The sequence below is a fragment of the Meriones unguiculatus genome, chromosome X, assembly GCF_030254825.1.
Source record: "Meriones unguiculatus strain TT.TT164.6M chromosome X, Bangor_MerUng_6.1, whole genome shotgun sequence".
Classification (NCBI taxonomy): domain Eukaryota; kingdom Metazoa; phylum Chordata; class Mammalia; order Rodentia; family Muridae; genus Meriones; species Meriones unguiculatus.
The window spans coordinates 86,602,364-86,625,807 of record NC_083369.1 but is presented as its reverse complement, the minus strand read 5'-3'; the positions used below and the strand labels follow the sequence as shown (position 1 = coordinate 86,625,807).

The window sequence follows — 23,444 nt, the reverse complement described above, 5'->3', positions numbered from 1 at the left end:
TGGGATGAAGCCTACTTGGTTGTAGTGGATGGTATCTTTGATTTGTTCTTGTATTCGGTTTGCAAGTATTTTGTTAAGTATTTAATGAATTATTTTTAAATTCCTTTACATCCTGGTCATAGCCCCATCCCTTCTCCCCTCCCATTCTCACCCTTTCTCCCTCTGTCTTCACCCTTGGCCTCTTCCTTAGAAAAGAGGAGCTACCTTTCTCTTACATCCTAGCAAATTATGTTTCATCAGGACTGAGCATGTCCTCTTCCCCTGTGGCCTTTTTAATTTAGTCCCAACAGGGAAGTTCCATGCATGAAGTTGACTTAGGACCCGTACATAGAAGTATCAGATGGATACCTTAGGCTTCATGTCGGTCTTATAGAAAATAGCCTTTCAACAAAAACTAATCAAACAAGATAGAAAGGGACACTTCATTCTCATTACAGGAAAAATCCAGCTGGAGTACAGCAGAATCCTGAATATTTATACACCAACACAACAGCACCTGTATTTGTCAAAGAAACACTATTAAAGCATAAATCACACATTGATACCAATACCTTAATAGTAGGAAACTTCAACACCTCCCTCTCTCCAAGTTATAGATCATCCAGACAGAAGCTAAACAGAGATATAATGACATTTACAGATGTTTTAAATCAAATGGACCTAATAGATGTTTACAGAACCTTTTACCCAAACACAAAGAGTATTCCTTCTTAGCACCTCATGGAACCACATGCAAAATTGACCATATAGTCAGGCACAAAGCAAACTTCAACAAATGCAAGAAGATTGAAATAATCCCTTATATCATATAAGACAATCATGGTCTAATACCAGATCTCAACAATAACAGAAATAACAAAATGCCTACACACAAATGGAAACTGAACATTTTTCTACTCAGTGACGACTGGGTCAGGGAGAAAATAAAGAAATAAATTTAAACCTTCCTAGAATTTAATGAAAATGAAGGTACAGCTTACCCTAACTTATGGGACACAATGAAACCAGTGCTAACAGGAAAGTTCATAGCACTAAGTACCATCATAAAGAAATTCAAGGCATCTCGTACAAGCAACTAAACAGCTCACCTGAAATAAATAGAATAAAAAGAAGCAGACACACCCAAGAGGAGTAGATGGCTGGAAATAATCAAACTCAGGGCTGAAATCAATAAACTACAAACAAAGAGAACAATTCAAAAAATCAATGAAAACAAGAGCTGGTTCTTTGAGAAAATGAACAATGTAGACAAACTCTTAGCCAAACTAACTAAAAAGCAGAGGGATACTGTCCAAATTAACAAAATCATAAATGAAATGGGGTCATAACAACAGACACTGAGGAAATCCAGGAATCATTAGGTCCTACTTCAAAAGCCAATATGTACCAAAATTTGAAAATGTAAATTAAATGGACAATTTTCTTGATAGAATCCACTTACCAAATCTCAATCAAAATCAGGTAAATAAATTAAATAGTCCTATATGTCCTAAATAAGTAGAAGCTGTCATCAAAATCTCCCATCCAGGAGCTTCAAGATGGTGGTAACCAGCTTGCACTATATCTGAGGGGAAGAAGATCTGAAACTAAGAAACTGGTGAGTGAACAGGCAGCTGAAGCCAGAGTATAGATATTGAGGGTTCCTGTGCTAATAAGGACAACTTGAGAGCTGGGAAAGTTTGGATCCAGGCACAGGCCTCCCCGCTCAGCTGCTGTGGCAGTTGCTGTTGTTGCCTCAAGCATGATCTTCCCTGTTCAGTGACTGAGATTGCAGAAGCTGTGGCTGTTCAGGCCTCCCAGCTCTGTGAGTCAGACAGTGGAGGCAGCTTCAAGTACAGGAATCCCTGCTGGGTTGCTGCAGCAGGCTGCTGCTCCCTCAAGCATGAGCCTCTGCTCAGTGACTGAGATGTCAGAGGCAGCCAAACTGCAGGCATCCCTGCATGGCAGCCAAACAACAGACATCACTGACAGATTTCTTACATTTTTAATTTGCACCTACAGGCAGAAATCTGAGAGTACAGAATGGGGGGAACACCTGGGCTTTCTGCATAGGCCTGCAAGTGAGTGAGTAAAAATTCAAGGCAGTACATGCAGCACCCAGATCTAGAGTCTTTCTGTACTAGAAGCCAGATCAGAACATTCCCACACACACTTCACTCTGGGAATCAAAGGGATCCCTAGGACAGCATTCTCAGTTTGAAACCCCTGATCTGTGAGTCTCCCTCTGGAGTCCAGAAAAATTATTACTGGAGCCAAGAAGGTGCAACCCAGACAGATCTGAGTTCCTGGATGACATTACAAGGGGACTGTGGACCACTGAGGCATTCAGGACACCTGAGCATGCACACTGTTCCCAATAAACATGGTAACATCTCCACCTGTGCTTATACTACACCCTTCCAGGCATATACAGGCATTAACAAATGGTCCTCCAAGGCACACCTTCACAAACACTCAAGTGCTTACCCACAGTCTTCTAGGACCTTCCTCCCTTAGCAACTGTTGAAACACAAACATCCACTCTCAAACCACTAGAACTCTCTCATTGTCCTGAATAATACTCCAGACAGATAGATTCAGTCTGAAGTAGAGTAAGTGGCTATTAGACATATCATATAGGATAAAAATTCTAAAATCTGTACACTTAAAAAAGCTAAGCAAGAAAGAGGACCCTGGTAAGATGAACAGGGAACAGTACAGGAGCCTACAACAGAAGGCCACTGAAAGACTCTACCCAGCAGTATATCAAAGCAGATGCTGAGTTAGCCAAACTTTGGGCAGAGTGCAGGGTATCTTATGAAAGAAGAGGGAGACAGATAGACCTAGAGGGAATCGGAGCTCCACAAGGAGACCAACAGAACCAAGAAATCTTTGTTCAGGGGTCTTTTATGAGACTGATACTCCAACCAAGGACCATGGATGGAGATAACCTAGAACCCTTGCACAGATGTAGCCCATGGCAGCTCAGTCTCCAAATTGGCTCACTAGTAAGGGAAACAGGGACTCTCTTTGACATGAACTCAGTGGCTGGCTCATTGGTTACCTTCCCGTGAAGTGGGAGCAAACTTACCAGGCCATAAGAGGAAGAAAACATAGCCAATTCTGATGAGGCCTGATAGGCTAGGGTCAAATGGAAGGGTAGGACACCTCCCTTATCAGTGGACATGGAGAGCCTCATGGGAGGAGATGAGAGAGGGAGGGTAGGATTGGGAGGGAGTGAGGGAGGAGGTTACAGCTTGGACGCAAAATTGAATAAGCTGTAATAAATATAAAAAAATGAAAATTAAAAAAAGAAGTATATGATGCAATATTATTTGAAAATAAAATAAATTATTTAAATTTTTATGTTTGTGTATATTCTCACATAAATGAAACTTTTGCATAGGTACATTTGGCCACTTAAGGAAAAATTACATTTATGTCTGAAAAATAGAAACTGCTCAATCACATTCTAGAAAAAAATGGCAGTTGATGACAAAAGTTTTTCAAATAACAATGCTTTCCTTTATAATAAGATGGGTTTTTGAACTTTGTAAATGAAATTCAATGAATATTTAGTCAAATGCACTCTGAGATTATGTTTTTCAAGTGAAGCATAAATTTAGTTTATTAAATTATTATATATTTTTAACAGAACAAATATTTTTCTATGTATAAGTATATAAAATATTTATCCAGGAAATAAAATCCAAGTCTCCATTCAATTAATATTTGGGAAATTTTTCAGTTGATCAAGTTTTATAGAATTCAGGTACAACAGGGAATATTCAGAAGTGGCATGTGCATGACAAAAAGATAACAGATGTTGTTCAGTAATGTTTGTCCAAGTCTTAATAATGACAATTGTTACCTGTTGCTTCTCAATGTTTAAAAAAGAAAGTGAGGAAGGAGATCCAAGATGGCGGGCCCAGGAGGACAGTGCATCTGAGGAGAAGGACAGCCTTTTTTGTTACTTTGGCTAAGCCTTTGTCTATGTTTTTTTTTTTAATTTTCTCAAAGAACAAACTTTTCATTTCATTGATTCTTTGAATCCTTTTATTTGTTTCTAATTTATTGTTTTCAGGCCTGAGTTTGATTAGTTCCAACCTCCTACTTCTCTCGGGTGTGTCTGCTTTTTTTTTTTTTTCTTGGACTTTTAGGTGTGCTGTTATGTTACTTGTATGAGATGTTTCAAGTTTCTTCTTGAAGGCACTTATTGCTATGAACTTTCCCCTTATCATTGCTCTCATTGTGTCTCATAAGTTTGCATTCCATATGTTGTGCCTTAATTTTCGTTGAATTTTAAGAAATCTTTAATTTCTTTCTTTATTTCTTTCCTGACCCAGCTGTCATTGAGTAGCAAGTTGTTCAGTTTCCATGTGTGTATAAGCTTTTTATTATTTCTGTTGTTGTTGAGGTCCAACTTTAGTCCATGGTGGTCAGACAAGATACAAGGGATTTTTTCAGTCTTCTTGTATCTGTGAGGCTTGCTTTTTGACCAACTATATGGTCTATTTTGGAGAAGGTTCCATGAGGTACTGAGAAGAATGTAAATTTTTCATGTTTGGGTGATAGGTTCTGTAGATGTCTTTTAGGTCCATTTGATTCATGACCTCTGTTAGAGTCATGTTTTTTTTTTTTTACAATTTTATTTATTTTTAACTTTTATTAATTACACTTTAATCACTTTTTATACCTCCATAAGCCCCTCCCTCCCCACCTCCCGATTCCACCCTCCCTCCCCTTTCTGCAAGCATGCCCCTCCCCAAGTCCACTTATAGGGGAGGTCCTCCTCTCTTTCCTTTTGATCCTAGTCTATCAGATTTCATCAGGAGTGGCTGCATTGTCATCTTCTGTGGCCTGGTAAGGCTGCTTCCCCCTCAGGGGGAGGTGATCAAAGAACAGACCAATCAGTTTATTTCAGAGGCAGTCCCTGTTCCAATTACTATGGAAACACTTGGACACTGAACTGCCATGGGCTACATCTTTGCAAGGGTTCTAGGTTATCTCCATGCATGGTACTTGGTTGGAGTAGGAGTCTCTGGAAAGACCTCTGTGTTCAAATTTTCTGGTTTTGTGGAGCTCCTGTCCTCTCCAGATCTTACTATTTCCCACTTCTTACATAAGATTTCATGTACTCTGCCCAACAGTTGGCCATAAGTCTCAGCATCTGCTTTGAAAGAAATGTTCAACCTCATTAGCCATCAGGGAAATGCAAAACAAAACGACCCTGAGATTTCACCTTAACATCCATCAGAAAGGCCAAGATCAAAAACTCAAGTGACAACAAATGCTGGAGAGGTTGTGGAGAAAGCAGAACCCTCCTCCTCTGCTGGTGGGAATGTAAACTAGTTCAGCAACTCTGGAAATCAATCTGGTGCTTTCTCAGACAACTAGGAATAGCGTTTCCTAAAGATCCTACCATATGACTCCTAGCCATATATACAAAAGAGGCTGAAGTACACAATAAGGACATTTGTTCAACTATGTTTGTAGCAGCTTTATTTGTAATAGCTAGAACCTGGGAAACAACTCTGATGTCCCTCAACTGAATAATGGATACAGAAATTGCAGTACATCTACACAATGGAATGTTACTCAGCAATGAAAAACAAGAAAATCATGAAATTTGCAGGTAAATCGTGGGAACTGGAAATGATCATCCTGAGTGAGCTATCCCAGAAGCAGAAAGACACACATGGTATATACTCACTCATATAGACATATAATATAGGATAAACCTACTAAAATTTGTTTACCTAAAAAAACTAATTAAGAGGGAGGACTCTGACTAAAATGCTCAATCCCCATCCCGAAAGACAAAGAGGATGGGCATCAGAAGATGAAAAAGAAAATAGGAAACAAGTTAGGAACCCGCCACAGAAGGCCTCTGAAAGGCTCTGCCCTGCAGACTATCAAAGCAGATGCTGAGTCATTGTTTCTTTTTCAATTTATCTTTTGTTGACCTGTCCCTTGTAAAGAGCAGGGTTTCGCACTATTAATATGTGGGAATGTGTATATGGTTTAAGTTTTAGTAATGTTTCTTTTACAAATATGAGTAGCCTTGCTTTTGGGGCATGGATGTTTAGAACTGTGATGTCTTCTTAATGTAGTTGTCCTTTAATGAGTATGAAGTGACATTCTCCATCCCTTTTATTTTTTAATTTTGGTTGATATTTGATATTAGAATTGTTACTCCTGCCTTCTTCTTCACTCCATTATCTTGGAAAATTGTCTTCCAGCCCTTTATTCTCAGGTAATGTCTTTTTTTGATGTTGTTGCTTATATGTGTTTCTTGTATGCAACAGATTGTTGGGTCTGGTTTACACATCCATTCTGTTAGTCTATGTCTTTTTTATTGGAGAGTTGAATCCATTGAAGTTGACAGAGGTTAATGACAAGTGGCTATTAGATCCTTTGATTTTGCTGTTGGTTGTGGTAGTTGGCTTGTGTGCTTGGCTACTTTCAGTTTGCCTGTAGTGAGGTTATTTATTGTCTAAACTTGAACTGAAGAAGCACACTAATAGAAGTGTTAATATCCAAAAAGAAAAATCTCATATAATCCCATACAGTCATAGAAAAAAAAATAACTAAAGGTGATTGCTCAAAAAGGGAGAATTAATATTTCTGAATAAAGGTCTCCTCTTCCCATTCCAGTTGGCTAATCAATACCACGTAGTCTTCCCACCAATTATACATATGAAAGTAACACTAAATATAAATAATAGGTTATATGTATATATTTAGGCAGGCTTTTGTGTGTGTGTTTGTGTGTGAATAAAACAATAACAAATAGAAATTGTTTTTTGAGAGAGCATAAGTGGGTACAGTGGAGAAATTGGAGGATAGAAAAGAAAAAAAATGAGGTAGGTAATTTTTAATATAAAAAGGCACAAAATGATGTAATTTTAATATAAAAATACTAACAAAAATAAAATTAGAAAAGTTTTAAATAGAAAACACATCTAACAAAATGATTGAAAACTATTTATAGACTCAGATAAGTACTCCATGCAAAGTGTGGCTCCACTTTTTTTCTTATGTATGATGGACAGATCAAGAACTCTGTGTGCATCTTATATAAAGGGCCATAAAAAGCATCTAAGCTAAGGAGAATTGCACCATTTATTTTGATTGCATAGAATGACTGGTTTCATTCTATATAATATGAGAGAATGAAAAGATAGAGGGATGTTTTAAAAGACAAATCTTTGTTAAAAAGAAAAAAATGCATGATGATAAGCAATGAATAAATGTACACTGAAAGGCTGGTTCAAAAGAAATAACCATTAAAACATATTAACACCTAAAATCATAAATACAATTCTCTGATGGAATTTTAGTCAAAATACATTAAAAGAAAAACTATATCATAGTGCATGCTGGTTATAAGATGATTTAACAAATGTCTGCCTTTTAAAAAGATGATAGTAAATAAACATTTTTGGTGTACATTTCTTTCCTGTAATTATTGTTCATTTATTGAGTAAAATTTTTCTAAACGTCTTCTATTATAATGCCATGTGTGCTGAATTGATATTTTACATGGAAGAAAAAGATATCATGCAGCCATTTCCCTTCCTCTTCATTCCAAATCAGGAGAAATAAATAAAAACACAACTTTAATACCTTAAGTACACCACTGATACTGATTCAGGGCAATGTACACTGCAAATTTCTCAATAATTTATAAAGATTTGAAATTATCTTTTCTTGAGAGAGTATGGAGTTATAGGGTAACATTAACGCTGAAATTTAGTGAACATTCTTTTTAAGGGTTTGCTAATAATTTAATTGATTTTCTGTTTAAGAGCAATTAAAATAGTCAAAGCATGAGGTAAGACAATGTAGCCACTGTATCAACGTCTAAACTTTGCTTTCCTTTATTATAATCCTTTAACAAATAGTAGAATAAAGTAGTACTAACTCCAAAATTACAAAAACAATACACACAATGACAGTGATAACCTATGTTTGAATCATTTAAATGCAGTTTATTATACCAAAGGCTTCATGTATATAAAATTCATAATTGTGTGTAATAGTATTAAATGTCATTTGGCCTTTGATAATTAAAATACAATGTTTTTAATGTTCCATGTTTTATTATTATTTGAAAAAAGATAAGAAAACTGATACTTCCGTAATATGAATCTCCTAATAACAAAAACAAAATCTAAGATGAAACAATTTATAGTAGGTTTAAACTTAATCATCTGTTGAGGCCATCATTTTCTCCACTTTGTTTTTATAAAAGAGTTTTGGTGACTCCTATCATTTGTTTGATATTACAGATACTGTCTTACTTGCAATTATATTTATTGTTTCTTAATCAGTTAGCCATTCATTTATTAGTAGGCTATATTATAAATTTATTTTAATCTTATCAGTGCACATACTATTAAAATAAAATCATGCTTTGTATATTTTATTTTCACAAACAGTTAAGATGTTTCTTTCCTGAAGAGATTTTGAGGAAATTAGCAATGAGAAACAAAGCTCTTCTAATTTATTTTGAGTCTGCTAAGTTGATGGAAGCATCAAGGAAAATGAGAATAAGTCATAGAAAAGTTTTGTATCAACAACATACATAGTGAAACTGGCAAGACTTTATACTTACAAACCTTGAAACATTTGAGAAAACATTGCTATATAAAACAATTTAGTGTATGTGATAATTCAACCAATCTCATTGAGAAAGTGACAGTATGAAAAGTCAGATTGGCAAAAGAAAAAAGAACAAACACACACATACACACACACAAATCTTGGAAAATAAGCACAACTTCCTCTTTCTCTGATTTTAGTCTCAATAAAAAACAATTTTATGTGAGAAGTGGGAAATAGTAAGAGCTGGAGAGGACAGGGTCTCCACAAGGAGAGCAACAGAACAAGAAAATTTGAACACAGGGTACTTCCCAGAGACTCATACTCCAACCAAACACTATTCATGGAGATAACCTAGAACCCCTGCACAGATATAGCCCATGGCAGTTCAATGTCCAAGTGGGTTATATAGTAATGGGAAGAGGGACTGCCTCTGACATAATCTGATTGGCCTGCTCTTTGATCACCTCCCCCTGAGGGGGGAGCAGCCTTACCAGGCCACAGTAGAGGACAATGCAGCCACTTTTGATGTGAACTGATAGACTAAGATCAGAAAGGAGAGGAGAACCTCCCCTATCAGTGGACTTAGGGAGTGGCATGCATGCAGAAAAGGGAGGGAGGGTGGAATCGGGAGGGGAGGAGGGAGGGGCTTATGGGGAGATACAAAATGAATAAAGTGTAATTAATAAAAAATTTAAAAAAGCTCTGTATAGTATACATTCTAAAAAAACAAAAAACAAAAACAAACAAACAAACAAACAAAAAAAAACAATAGGCTGAGCTGCTTATTGGCTACATCTGAGCCAGAAGTCTAGGTTATCTCCAAGCACGGTCCTTGGTTGGAGCATAAGTTTCTGGAGGGCCCACTGTCTCTGTTACCATCTTGTGGAGCTCCTGTCCTCTCGAGGTCTTTCTGTCTCCCCCTTATTTCCTAAGATTACCAGCACTCTGACCAAAGTTTTGCTATGAGTCTCAGAATCTGCTTCCATATCCTGCTGGGTAGATGCTTTCTGAAGCTCTCTGTGGTAGGCTCCTGTCCTGTTCCCCATCTTCTCCCACTTCCGATGTGCATCCTTTTTGCCCTACGGAATGAAGATTAAGCGTCCTCCCTTGTGGTTTAGGCTCTTTAGTACTATAGATTTTTACTGTATTTATCCTATATTATGTGGCTAATATCCACTTATAAGTGAGTATATACCAAGAGTGCCTTTCTGTTTCAGTGTTAGCTCACTCAGGATGATCTTTTCTAGTCTCATCCATTTGCCTGCAAATTTCATGATTTCCTTGCTTTTCATCGCTGAGTAGTGTTCCACTGTGTATATGTACCTCAAATTCTGTGTCCATTTCTCTGTTTAGAGACATCTAAGTTAAAGATTTAGTTTGTTAACATAAGTCACAGAAAAACAGACAAATATGAATATATAATGCTGATGATTCATTATGAATATTTTTACATTTATATGTGTTTTTAGATCCTTAAAGTTTGCAAAATGTCCTAAGGAAAACTATAGGAAAAAAAATCCAGAATACTAAAATAAGAGAGCCAGTTAAATCTCATTTTAATACACAAAAATTACCTGGTATTGACAATATAGAAAACAATATTCAAGACCAAAAATTGAAAACAATTAATGAATAAATTAGAAAATAAAGAATTAACATTTTGTCAGTGTTGAATTAAACAGTATTGAGAAACAGTTTTGGATAATATAAAATAGTGATATATATATATATGTACTCAAATTTATTTCTGTAAACAGAAAATAAAATAAGTCTAACTGAAAATAATAAGTATTTTTCTCTGTTCTGAAAAGTTCTCTGTTTTATGAATTTAATTAGAAGCAATAGTCATTTGAAGAGAATGTAGTCTCAAGGACAAACATAATCTCCTGAGTATAATATGTGTAACATATGAAGGTGTGCAACATATAGTAACATTAATACTGGAAATGTAAGCTCCTACCATTATTGTTATATAAAACATCCCATCCTTATTTTTGGAGAATGTTGTTATTGAGTGTGGGAAAACACAATTTTCAATACTGAGATTGTTTGGCATTCTTGAGTCATTTACATGCACAATTGTATCTCCTATCCATCCTTTTGAAACTTTCATAATCAGTTTTAAAAAACTTTCACTCTGGTAGAGTTTTTGGGGTCACTCACGTATACTATCATATCATCTGCAAATAGTGATAATTTGACTTCTTCCTTTCCAATTTGTATCCCCTTGATCTCCTTCAACTGTCTTATTGCTCTAGCAAGGATTTCCAGCACTATGTTGAAGAGATATGGAGAGAGTGGGCAGCCTTGTCTTGTCCCTGATTTCAGTGGGATTGCTTTAAGTTTCTCTCCTTTCAGTTTGATGTTGGCTATAGGCTTGCTGTATATCGCCTTTACTATGTTTAGATATGTGCCTTGTATCCCTGATCTCTCCAATACTTTGAATATGAATGGATGTTGGATTTTGTGAAAGGCTTTTTCAGCATCTAGGGAGATTATCATGTGTTTTTTTTTTTTTCTTTCAGTTTGTTAATATGGTGGATCACAGCTGATAAACACCTTCAGCAAAGTGGCAGGATACAAAATTAACTCCAAAAAATCAGTAGCCCTCCTGTATACAAAAGACAAAAGGGCTGAGAAAGAAATTAAGGAAACAACACCCTTCACAATAGCCACAAATGACATAAGGTACCTCAGAGTAACCCTAACCAAGGAAGTCAAAGACTTGTATGAAAAAAATTTCAAATCTCTGAAGAAAGAATTAGAAGAAGATATGAGAAGATGGAAAGATCTCCCATGCTCATGGCTTGGTAGGATTAACATAGTAAAAATGGCCATTTTACCAAAAGCAATCTACAGATTCAATGCAATGCCCATCAAATTACCAACACAATTCTTTACAGACCTGGAAAGAAAAATTCTCAACTTCATATGGAATAACAAGAAACCCAGAATTGCTAAAACAATCCTCTACAATAAAAGATCTTCTGGAGGTATTTCCATCCCTGATCTTAAGTTGTACTATAGAGCAACAGTTTTAAAAACTGCATGGTACTGGCATAGAAACAGAATGGTGGATCAATGGAACCGAACAGAGGACCCAGAAATAAACCCACACACTTATGGACACCTGATCTTTGACAAAGACGCCAAAACCATATAATGGAAAAAAGATAGCATCTTCAACAAATGGTGCTGGTCTAACTGGATGTCTACATGTAGAAGAATGAAAATAGATCCATACTTGTCACCCTGCACAAAACTGAAGTCCAAGTGGATCAAAGACCTCAACATAAAACCAGACACATTAAATCGGCTTGAAAAAAAAGTGGGAAATACCCTAGAACTCATTTTTACTGGGGAAAACTTCCTGAACAGAACACCAACAGCACAGGCTCTAAGAGCAACAACCAATAAATGGGACCTCATGAAACTGAAAAGCTTCTGTAAAGCAAAGGACACCATCATCAAAACAAAGCGACGACCTACAGATTGGGAAAGAATCTTCACCAACCCTTTATCTGACAGAGGACTCATATCCAGTATATATAAAGAACTAAAGAAGCTGAAAAGCAGCAAACCAAGTAATCCACTTAAAATATGGGGAACAGAGCTAAACAGAGAATTCTCTGTAGAGGAATACCGAATGGCAGAGAAACACTTAAAGAAATGCTCAACCTCACTAGCTATTAGGGAAATGGAAATCAAAACAACCCTGAGATTTCACCTTACACCCATGAGAATGGCCAAGATCAAAAACTCAAGTGACAACACATGCTGGAGAGGTTGTGGAGAAAGGGTAACCCTTCTCCACTGCTGGTGGGAATGTAAACTTGTACAACCACTCTGGAAATCAATCTGGCACTTTCTCAGACAACTAGGAATAGCGCTTCCTCAAGATCCAGCTATACCACTCCTGGGCATATATCCAAAAGAGGCCCAAGTACACAAAAAGGACATTTGCTCAACCATGTTTGTAGCAGCTTTATTTGTAATAGCCAGAAGCTGGAAACAACCCAGATGCCCCTCAACTGAAGAATGGATGCAGAAATTGTGGTACATCTACACAATGGAATATTACTCAGCAATGAAAAATAAGGAAATCATGAAATTTGCAGGTAAATGGTGGGATCTGGAAAGGATCATCCTGAGTGAGTTGTCCCAGAAGCAAAAAGACACACAAGGTATATACTCACTCATATAGACATACAACATAGGACAAACCCACTAAAACCTGTGCATCTAAAGAAACTAAGCAAAAGAGAGGACCCTAACTAAAATGTCCAATCCCCATCCGGAAAGGCAAAGAGGATGGACATCTGAAGAAGAAGAAAACAGGAAACAACCTAGGAACCTACCACAGAGGGCCTCTGAAAGCCTCTGCCCTTCAGACTATCAAAGCAGATGCTGAGCCGGATGGGCAACTGTTGGGCAGGTGAACGGAATTTTAGGTAAGAACTGGGAAATAGTAAGAGCTGGAGAGGACAGGGTCTCCACATGGAGAGCAACAGAACAAAAAAATTTGAACACAGGGAACTTCCCAGAGACTAATACTCCAACCAAGGACTATTCATGGAGATAACCCAGAACCCCTGCACAGATGTAGCCCAGGGCAGTTCAGAGTCCAATTGGGTTACATAGTAATGTGAAGAGGGACTGCCTCTGACATAATCTGATTGGCCTGCTCTTTGATCACCTCCCTCTGGGGGGGAGCAACCTTACCAGGCCATAGTAGAGGACAATACAGCCACTTTTGATGTGAACTGACAGACTAAGATCAGAAAGGAGAGGAGAACCTCCCCTATTAGTGGACTTGGGGAGTGGCATGCAAGCAGAGGGAGGAGGGAGGGTGGGATTGGGAGGGGAGGAGGGAGGGGCTTATGGGGGGATGCAGAATGAATAAAGTGTAATTGATGAAAATTTAAAAAAAAGGGAAAAAAATAATTTAAGAACCCTAAATGACTTTCAAAATTGGAGGAAAACATGGAGTTAGTCAATTGGCATGGAGCACGTCTTGCCCCTGAGGTCAATGGTCTCCTGAACCTACTCAGACCTCGGACACCACCACTGCTAGTTCTAGAACTGACGCAGGATGTTCCAACGAGGGGTTAAGGCTTCTCATAATATTTCCTATAAGCCCACACCTGTTTGTCTATATCCCCCATTTTTATTCATTATTAGCCAGATAGAGCCAAGTAATTGTAGTAATGATACTTGCTTTTTTGCCCACTGCTGGAATGCTAGTAAATTTAGGTATGCCCTGGTTACTCGCATGCCTCACTGGGTGCCTGTGCCCATTGATGCCCCTCATGCTATGACTCTCTTCAGACAGAAAAGGGATCTTGGAACTACAGCCACCATTGTTACTACCATCTCATTGGCGGCTGTTGGAGCTACCACCAGGGCATTAGCCATGAGTCATACTGGGCAGACTGCTCAGACCCTGAATAATCATTTAGCCAATGTAGCTCATGCCTTAGTTGTACATAAAGGAATTAATGCTCAACTAAAAGGAAGCTTGATGGTGTTCAATCAGAGGATTGACCTCGTGCAGGAGCAAATTGATACCCTATGGCAAATCGCTCAACCTGGCTGTCAATGAAAGTATGCTGGACTTTGTGTCACTAGCATACAACATGAGAATTTTTCCTGTGCTGCAAATCTGTGTAAACAATTGTCGAGCTGTATTTTAGGTAATTGGACTGGAGAATTCGATACTATGATGGAGCAGCTGAGAGTGGCCATTGTCACAGTAAATTCTACCAGAGTGGTCGCAGGACTAGGCACAGGATTATCAACATGGATTGCTGCAGCCATGAATCATCTGAAGGAATGGGCGGGCAAGGGAGCGTTAGCAGGCCTTCTGGTGTTGGTCTCCTTGGTTTGCCTGTGGTATATATGCAAGATTAGAGTCTCACAACAGTGTGATGCAGCCATGATCATTCAGGCCTTTACAGCCATTGAAGCAGGACATTCTCCCCAAGCATGGTTGAATACCATAAATAGCTAAAATGATACACTCAGGATGCGAGGCTAAGCACTGCACTCAGGGTCAGTCGCTTTGGACCCAGAGAAGAGCATGTCTCATTGCATGCGGGTTGATGCCCCAGGTCCCGCCTCTGAGAAAAAGGTATCAGACGGGTCTGATGTTCTTTGGGTGGATGACACCTAAATGAACATCGGTACAAAGTCCCAATTTATTTCTAATATCAGAGATCAGACCTCTACTCTTGCCTGATGCGTCTAAAACAAAAAGGGGGAACTGTAGAGAGCTGCGGAATGCTATGCCTTAAAGATGGAGCTGGTTTCTGCCTTCCACCTTCCCGATGGTGAGTGCTCTCTGTCACGAACAACTCCACATTTGGCTAAGGCCAAGGATCTGGTTTGCTTCCATGTATGTGGACCTATCTGCATTGTCCACGTGGCACGCCTAGGTTGGCTACCCAGAGACTATTTAAGGTGTGGGCTGGCTTTCCCCAGGGTCTGAGGATTGTTCAAGGTTCCTGAATAAACTGCATTGAAAAAAAAATACAAAAAAAACTTTCACTCAACAATTTGTCTGTCAGTATTGCTGTCAAATAAAAATTTCCTTGACTTGTACTCACAATTCATTTACTTTACAAATGCTTGGATATAAGTATCAAATTAAGTGTTGTTAATAAAATAATATTTTTACCTCATGGAGTTGAAAATATAAACTCCATATAAACAATTTATTTAGATACAGGTGTTAATAAAAACAAATATGTAATGAGACACAGATACATATTATTCAATACAGAAGCAGAAATGGTCTAACATATGAAAATACATCAATGTTATCCACCATGTAAACTAAATCAAAGAAAATAATCACATAAACATCTCATTAGATACAGAAAAAGCCTTTTAACAAAATCGAACACTCTTTTGTGATGAAATTCTTGGCGAGATTAGGAATACAAGTCCCATACCTAAATACAATAAAGGTTAAATACATTAAGCCAATAACCAACATCAAAATAAATGGAGAGAAACTCAAAGCAGTTGTACTAAAATCAGGGACAAGACAAGACAAGGTTGCCCACTCTCTTCATATTTCTTCAATGTAATACTTGAAGTTCTGACTAGAGCGATAACACAACTAAAGGAAATCAAGGAAATACAAATTGGAAAGGAAAAAGTCAAAGTATCATTATTTACAGATGATATGATAGTATATAAAAATGACTCCCAAAATTCCACCAGAGAACTCCTAGAGCTGATAAAGACCTTCAGCAAGGTGGTTAGATACAATATTAATTACAATAAATCATTAGTTCTTTTGCATTCAAACAATAAATGGGCTGAGGAAGAAATTAGGGAATATAGCCACAAATGAAATAAAGTATCTTGGTATGACTCTAACCAAGCAAAGGAAAGGCCTATATGACAAGAACTTCAAGTCTTTAAAGAAAGAAATTGAAGATGATATCAGAAGATGGAAAGATAACCCATGTGTGTGGATTGGTAGGATTAACATAATAAAAAATGACATTATACCGGAACCTATCTACAGATCCCCATCAAATACAAATACAACTTCTTAAAGATCTTTAAAGGACAATTCTGAACTTCATATTGAAAAACAAGAAACCCAGATTAGCTAAAACAATCCCATACAATAAAAGAAAATTTGGAGGTATCACCATCACTGACTTCAAGCTATACTACAGAGCAGAAAAAAAAAAAAAAAAAAAGACAACATCTTCAGCAAATGGTACTGGTTTTACTGGATGACTACGTGTAGAAAGTGCATATAGATCTATATTTATCACCCCAAACAAAACTCACATCCAATTGGATCAAAGACCTTAATATAAAAACAGATATACTAAATATATTATTAAAAAAGTGGGGAAAGCCTTGAACAGAACACCAACAGTTCAGGCACTAAGATCAACAATTAATAAATCTGATCTCTTGAAACTGAAAGACTTTTATAAGGGAAAAGAAACTGTAAATACAACTAAACCACAGCCTGGAGAATGGGAAAATATTTTCACCAATCAATCCTACATCCAACAAAGAGCTAATACCCAAAATATAAAATGAACTCAAGATATCCAGCATCAGTAAACAAAACAACCCAACTTAAAAATGGAGCATAGAACTAAATAGAGAATTCTCATAGAGGAATCTCACATGGCCAAGAAACATATAAAGAAATCTTCAGTTTCATTAGTCATCAGGGAAATATAAATCAAAATGCCTCTGAGATTATATCTCACACAGGTCAGAATAGCTAATATCAAAATTTCAAAAGATAGCATATGCTAGAGAGTTTGTGGAGAAAGGGGAACTCTCCTTCATTGCTGGTAGGAGTGCAAACTTGTAAAACCACTTCATGTATCAATCTGGTACTTGCTCAGAAAATTAGGAATAGCTCTTCAAGATCCAGCTACACCTTTCCTGTGTATATACCCAAAAGATGCTGCACCATACAATAAGTACTCTTGATCAGCTATGTTCATAGCAGCTTTATTCGTAATAGCTAGAATATGGAAATAACCTAGATGTCCCTTAACCAAAGAATGGATAAAGAACCTGTGGCACATTTACACAATGGAATATTACACAGCTATTAAAAATGAAGAAATCATGAAATCTGTAGGCAAATGAATAGAGCTAGAAATGATCATCCTGACTGAGGAAATCTAGACCCAGAAAGACAGAGATTTAGAAGTGATTTTTAGCTATATGGTACAAGATAAACATACAAAAAAAAAAAAAAAAGACCAAAATAAGACAAGTAACAAAGAGAATGCAAGGGAAGATGCATAAATGTCACTGAGAATTATTAGCCATTACAAAAGATAGTGGTTTTAATTTCTTTATTGTTGTGATAAAATTTCTCAGAAAAAAGCAACCCAAATACAAAAGGGTTTTATTTGGCTAATAGTTTATGATAATATATAGTCTACCTGCTAATAGTTTAAGATAATATATAGTCTACCACCACACAGAAGTCAAAGTTCTTGGAACTTGAAGCTGCTGGTCACATTGCATCCACAGTCAGGAAATAGATAATGGTAAATGCTTGTGTTCAGCAAGCATTCTTCTTTGTGAATACTCCAAGGGTCCAATCCAGGAAACTGTGTTGCACACTTTGAGTGTGCCTCTTTGATCCAAACTCAATTGCTGTAATCAATCTAATGCACCCTATGGATGCCCACAACATTTTCACATGTAGGTAATTATAGACCCTGTTAAATAGACGACAGATACTAATCCTCATAAATAACAATTTTTACTTAGGTCAATTCACAAGGAAATAAATTGATTCATCTCCATTTCTTGAGTGTTAGGAAGTAAAACATGTTTTTCACCATTTATAAAAATTGTCAATAGCTTATGAATTCCATTTGTAAGAAATACTGTGAACTAAAATGCAACATGTTACAAAACTGCATAATAGAAAGAATCAAGATAATTTGGAATGTCAAAAAATTCCTTTAAGGAAAATCATTGAAAACTGAACTACTTATGATGAATAGACATCCTTCATGTGACTTATAGATGCTAGCAAGTGATGGGGTACCAATATATGTCAGAAATAAAAAAATTGTTGAGAAAGATTAGAAACTGTAAACAAGAAACAAAGAAATCTCTGCATATGAAAGACAAAATCAGGTCATATAGGACCTCAAGCCAGAACAAAAACTAAGATTGATAGGCAGAACCAATTACAAAAGAGGAACAAGTCATAAAATATAAGCATGTATTTGAAATGAATTGACTGTATCTATCTTGTTAGATGATGTTCTATATATTTGAAAACACTCAACTGTTGGAAGAACAACAAAAGTATGCATGATATTTTGTAAAATTTTAGTCTTATGTCGTCATATAATGATAACAATGCAGTGCAACTGTAAATGTCAAATAAGGAGCATGATGAATAAGAATAGCAAAATAACATTTCAAGTTAATATTTTGATGAAAAAATACAATGGAATTTTATATAAAGCTTTTAAAGAACAGAGTTGTTATAAGCAGCATAGAAATAGCAGTTGATACAGCAAGAGAGAAAATAACAAAATCAGGACTATGTGAAGAATCAGGATATCTGTGAAGATAACAAAATCAGGAAACAATATTTGGGTCATAATCCAAATGAGAAGAACAAATTGGAATGATATAAATGAGTTTTCTGTTTATATGCTATTTATAAAATATTGACCAAAACAGTGGCTAGAAGTAAATTTGAACCTAAGCATTCATTATACATATCCTTTCAAAAGTCAGTAAATATATAAGAATATGGGGAAAAGATTTCCCTCATACCTGAACACTGAAAAAAGACAAAGGTTTTGATGGTTAAAACTTGATTTGTCAGCATGATCGGGTTTACAATCACTTCTGCAGTAAACATGTATATGTATAAAGAGAGAGGTTTCACTAAGAATGGAAGATATAACCTGAAAGGCAGCCCTACCAGGTAAGTTAGGGCTAGGGAGTGAATAAAAAAGAAAAATGGAGAAAATGAGATAAACACCAGCAACCATCACTCTAATTCACATTTGCACTGTTATGTTTTTACCAATATCATTTATCTTCACAAAGCCTAAGACAAAATGAAGACTTAATTTTCTATATTGCTTTTATCATTATTACAACATTCCCTGTATAACCCACTAAACTCTTCCTTATTTACTAGATTTGGACTTTGGCATATTAGTTGACAAGTTGTTACGAATTACTGAATTTTTATTATAATCTCAAGATAGTATAAGTAACATACATATCTGAGCCTATAAACAAGCGCTTATTAGTAGAAATGTTTGAGTAGTTAAATATGTTTTAACTTTATATTATGGCAAATTTCTAAAAAAACTGAAGAATGAAGGTGTGTTTTGTAGAAGAAAGAAAACAAGTTTCAGAAATTACTTCATCAACATGGAAATTAGATCAAACAGATAAAAATTTGTTTGTGAATTCACTGGGGATAAACCAATAGTAATTGATAAAGGAAAATATTGCAAGACAAACACAGCATGCCACAAATATATGAATTTAATATGATTTAGAATTTTCCTTATTTCACATTAAGAAATTAACATGTATTAATTAAAAATTCCATACTGGCTTTCAACAAAATTGACGTGGCATACGATTCGTCAAGTGCATGTTATAATAAGTAGTTTCATAGGAAATTCACAGTAATAAGCTAATATTTTGAAATAAGAAAACTTTTTTGAAAAGTGTGATTTTAGGTATTGGCAAATAGTATTTTGGAAATAGTAAATAGTTATAACTATTAGGGAAACATATAGACATAGGTGTGCACAACATGAAAATAGTGTATCAGAAAAAGGAATATTTTTATTTTTATAAGTAATATTTTAATATTCATTTAAATAAAAGTTATCACATTTACAGCTTTGTTGGTAGTACTTTTCTAGCATGTGCAAAGTCGTAGGCTTTAAAAAAACTGGAAATAAATGAATGAATGAATTATAAACAAACAATCAAGCAAACGTGGAAAGATCTAATGGCTGAGAAATGAAGCTGTATCCTTTAAAAGATATGGAAGAAATTTTCTAATCAATTAATGAGTTAATATGCATTAAAATACATCTAGGCACTTTTCTTGGGATTTAGTAAGAATGTTGCCTATCTTGAAAATGTTGAACAAAGAAGGAATTAGCACCATTAAATCGTATATACAGGCCAGTAACATAAATAGACAAGTTTCCAATTCATAAAATCTTAAAACAGTATAAAACAAAAGAAAATATAGTATGAAAATACAGTATCAAACAAAAGAAAGTATAGAACAAAATAAAATATGAACCTTAGAAACACTGGTATCCATAGATTCTAGACAGAAAAAAAATGTGAGAATGTTAGTTATAAATTTTAAGAATCTAAGAAATAAAGGAACCTTGTAAAACAATTATGCAGCAAATGATGTTATCTTTAATTTATAATCACATAAATTTAAAAATACTAATGATGTTTGATAAAGCTCTAAGGAAACATATTATATTACATTTTCCTCAATAGGAGGAAAATTATGACTAGTATGGAAAACCTAGCCGATTATCAGGGACCAGTGAAGTCATGGATGTTAGAGGAGAACCCAATGCTGTTAAATTACAAGACCAGTGTAATTTCTCATGGCATTCTAAGTGTCTCTTTATTCCCACAGATAAATGTAACTCTCAACCTTTATCAAAGGATCTTTTTGTACTGGACAGAGACAATTGCACCAAGCTACAATTGGTCAAAATGCAGAGAACAACTTATCTTGAGATGTTCACCCCTATTTGATATATCTACAAAACAAACCCCATACTCAAGGTTCAGAGTGACAGAGTTTAAGAGCTGAAGTACCTAGAATTGTGTTATGACTTTATATTTACCAGATATGACAAGGAACCTATACACATGGTACATTCACAATATGACTTCCTGAGCAAGTCTAGAATGATAAAAGCTAATGTGGAAGGGGAAAGGCTCATACATCCTCACCACAGACAGAAAACTTCAGGCAACTAATGACTGTGGAGAGGAAAATTAGTCTTCTCAAGGATGAGTTCCCTAATTTTGTATGTATGTTAAGCTACGAGTTCTTATACCATGTGTCTATAAGCAGTAATACATTTCTTAGCCAATGGCATTTATATGTGTATGTATATATAGAACAATAATAATCAAATAAAAGGAGGACATTATTTTTGGAGATAGTAAGGGGTAATCATGGGGCATGATGGAAGAAGGAAATACTGAAATGATTGGAGAAAGAGAACAGAAGTGGGGAAACTATATAGTTACATATTAAATAAAAATTTAAAAACCAGAGTAGTAGAATAAATAGATAAGCACAAATTAATATTGTTGAGAATTAATATGAATGAGATATTAAATTTGTGAGTATATTTATAGTTTTCAAAATTATACATACATGTAGATTAAGTCAGAAAATTCAGATTAAAATAAAAAACTAATAAAATACAAACTACTGAAATTCAGATATAAACATTATATGTAGTTTGAGGAGAGAGAAATGAATATAGTTGAAAAGTATTTAACAAAATAGGCAATATGTATTTGAGAATATCAGCTAATTTCAACATAGACTAATGAAAATATTAAAAAGGCATTGAAACAATATTGAGGATATTATCCAGTAACATTTACAGAATAAAAATATAAATGTAATGGGCAGATGAAATAGTCTAAAAAATAGCCTATATATAAGTTTTGAGAATAGGAAAAAATAAAAATGCTCAGTATTAAGGTACTGTACCACATGCAAAACCCATTAAAACTACATATAAGAACAACAAATCACTTAAATGAGACACTGAACAATAAAGTGAAAAGTTTATCATAGAGAAAAGGCTAGCTAGGAAGGACCAGCAGGGAACCTTATGGAAGAAGAGGGAGATAGTAAGACATGGAGGGGACAGGAAGTCCACAAGGAGATCAACAGAACCAAAAATCTTGGCCCTGGAGGTTCTGAAGAGACCAACACTCCAACCAAGGATCATGCATGGGGAGGATCGAGACCCCATGTTCAGAGGAAGCCCATAGGCTGCTCAGTTCCCAAGTGGAATCAGGGCCTGTCTCTGACATAAACTGAATAGCAGGCTCTTTGATCACCTCCCCCTGTGGTGTGCAGCCTTGCCAGGCCATAGAGAAAGACAATGCAGACAGCCCTGATGATACCTGATAGGTTAGGGTCAGATAGAAGGGGAGGAGGTCCTCCCCTATCATGGAACCTTGGAAAGGGGATAGGGAGAGAAGAGTGAGGGTGGGTAAGACTAGGAGGAGGCGAGGGAAATGGCTACAGTGGAGATATAAAGTGAATATTTTGTAATAAATATATAAATTAATTAAAAATTAAGAATTATAAAATATTCTTAAAGTTCATGTCAGACTGGTTAATGTGCCCATATCATAACAAGGTTTAGTGAGCAGAGCATATCAGGCAAAAGCATGAATACCCAATCATCATGAACCATAAAGGGGATAATTACAATTTTTTTTTCTCAACAAAGCCAAAGGTCAATATTTAAGGAAATAATCATTTCATAACATAAGATGAATATGTACTTTTGACTTATGGGAAGCAATGACAATGGGAATAATCAATATTGCTTGGAGAGTCTCTTTGATACAATATTTTCTTTTTTAAAAAATAATTATCAAGTAATTTATGTTATGTCCTAATTGCAGCTTCCCCTCTCTCCTCTCCACTCCTTCCCTCCCTCTCGCCTTCCCTCACAGCTGCATCCTTCCAAAGTTTTCCCTTTCTCCTCAGAAAAGGGGAGACTTCCCATGGATACCAACCCACCTTGGCATTTCAAGTTTTAGTAGGACTAGGCACATATCCTATGTGGCTAGACAAGGCAAGCCAGTTAGAGAAAAGTGATCCAAAGGCAGTCAACAATATCAGAGACATCCCCTGCTCCTGCTATTAGGAGTCCCACATGAAGATTTAGCTGTTACATATATGCAGAGGGTCTAGGACTGTTCCATGCTATCTGTTGGGCAGTTCAGTCTGTGTGAGCTCCTTGGCCCCAGATTATTTGATTCTGTAGATTTTCTTGCGTCCTTGACATTCCTGTGTCCTCAGTTTTTCCTCTCCCTCTTCCACAGGATTCCCAATGTTCCCCTGTTTGAAGGTCTCTGCATCGGTATCCATCAGTAACTTGTTGAAGCCTCTCAGATGACAGATATGCTAGGTGCCTGTCTGCAAGTATTGCAGAATATCATTAGTACCCCTAGGGGTAGGTGATCAAAGAGCCTGCCACTGAGTTCATGTCACAGACAGCCCCTGATCCCCTCACTAGGGAATCCACTTGGAAACTGAGGAGTCCATAAGC

General features: G+C 36.2%; 1 non-coding gene across 1 annotated transcript; it reads right to left on the bottom strand.

Annotated features, from left to right (window-relative positions):
* Positions 1-22,488: 22,488 nt before the first annotated feature.
* LOC132650281 (small nucleolar RNA U13) lies at positions 22,489-22,589 on the bottom strand. Its single transcript, XR_009588650.1, has one exon. It is a non-coding gene; the product is annotated as a small nucleolar RNA U13 (small nucleolar RNA).
* Between the last annotated feature and the right edge of the window lie 855 nt (positions 22,590-23,444).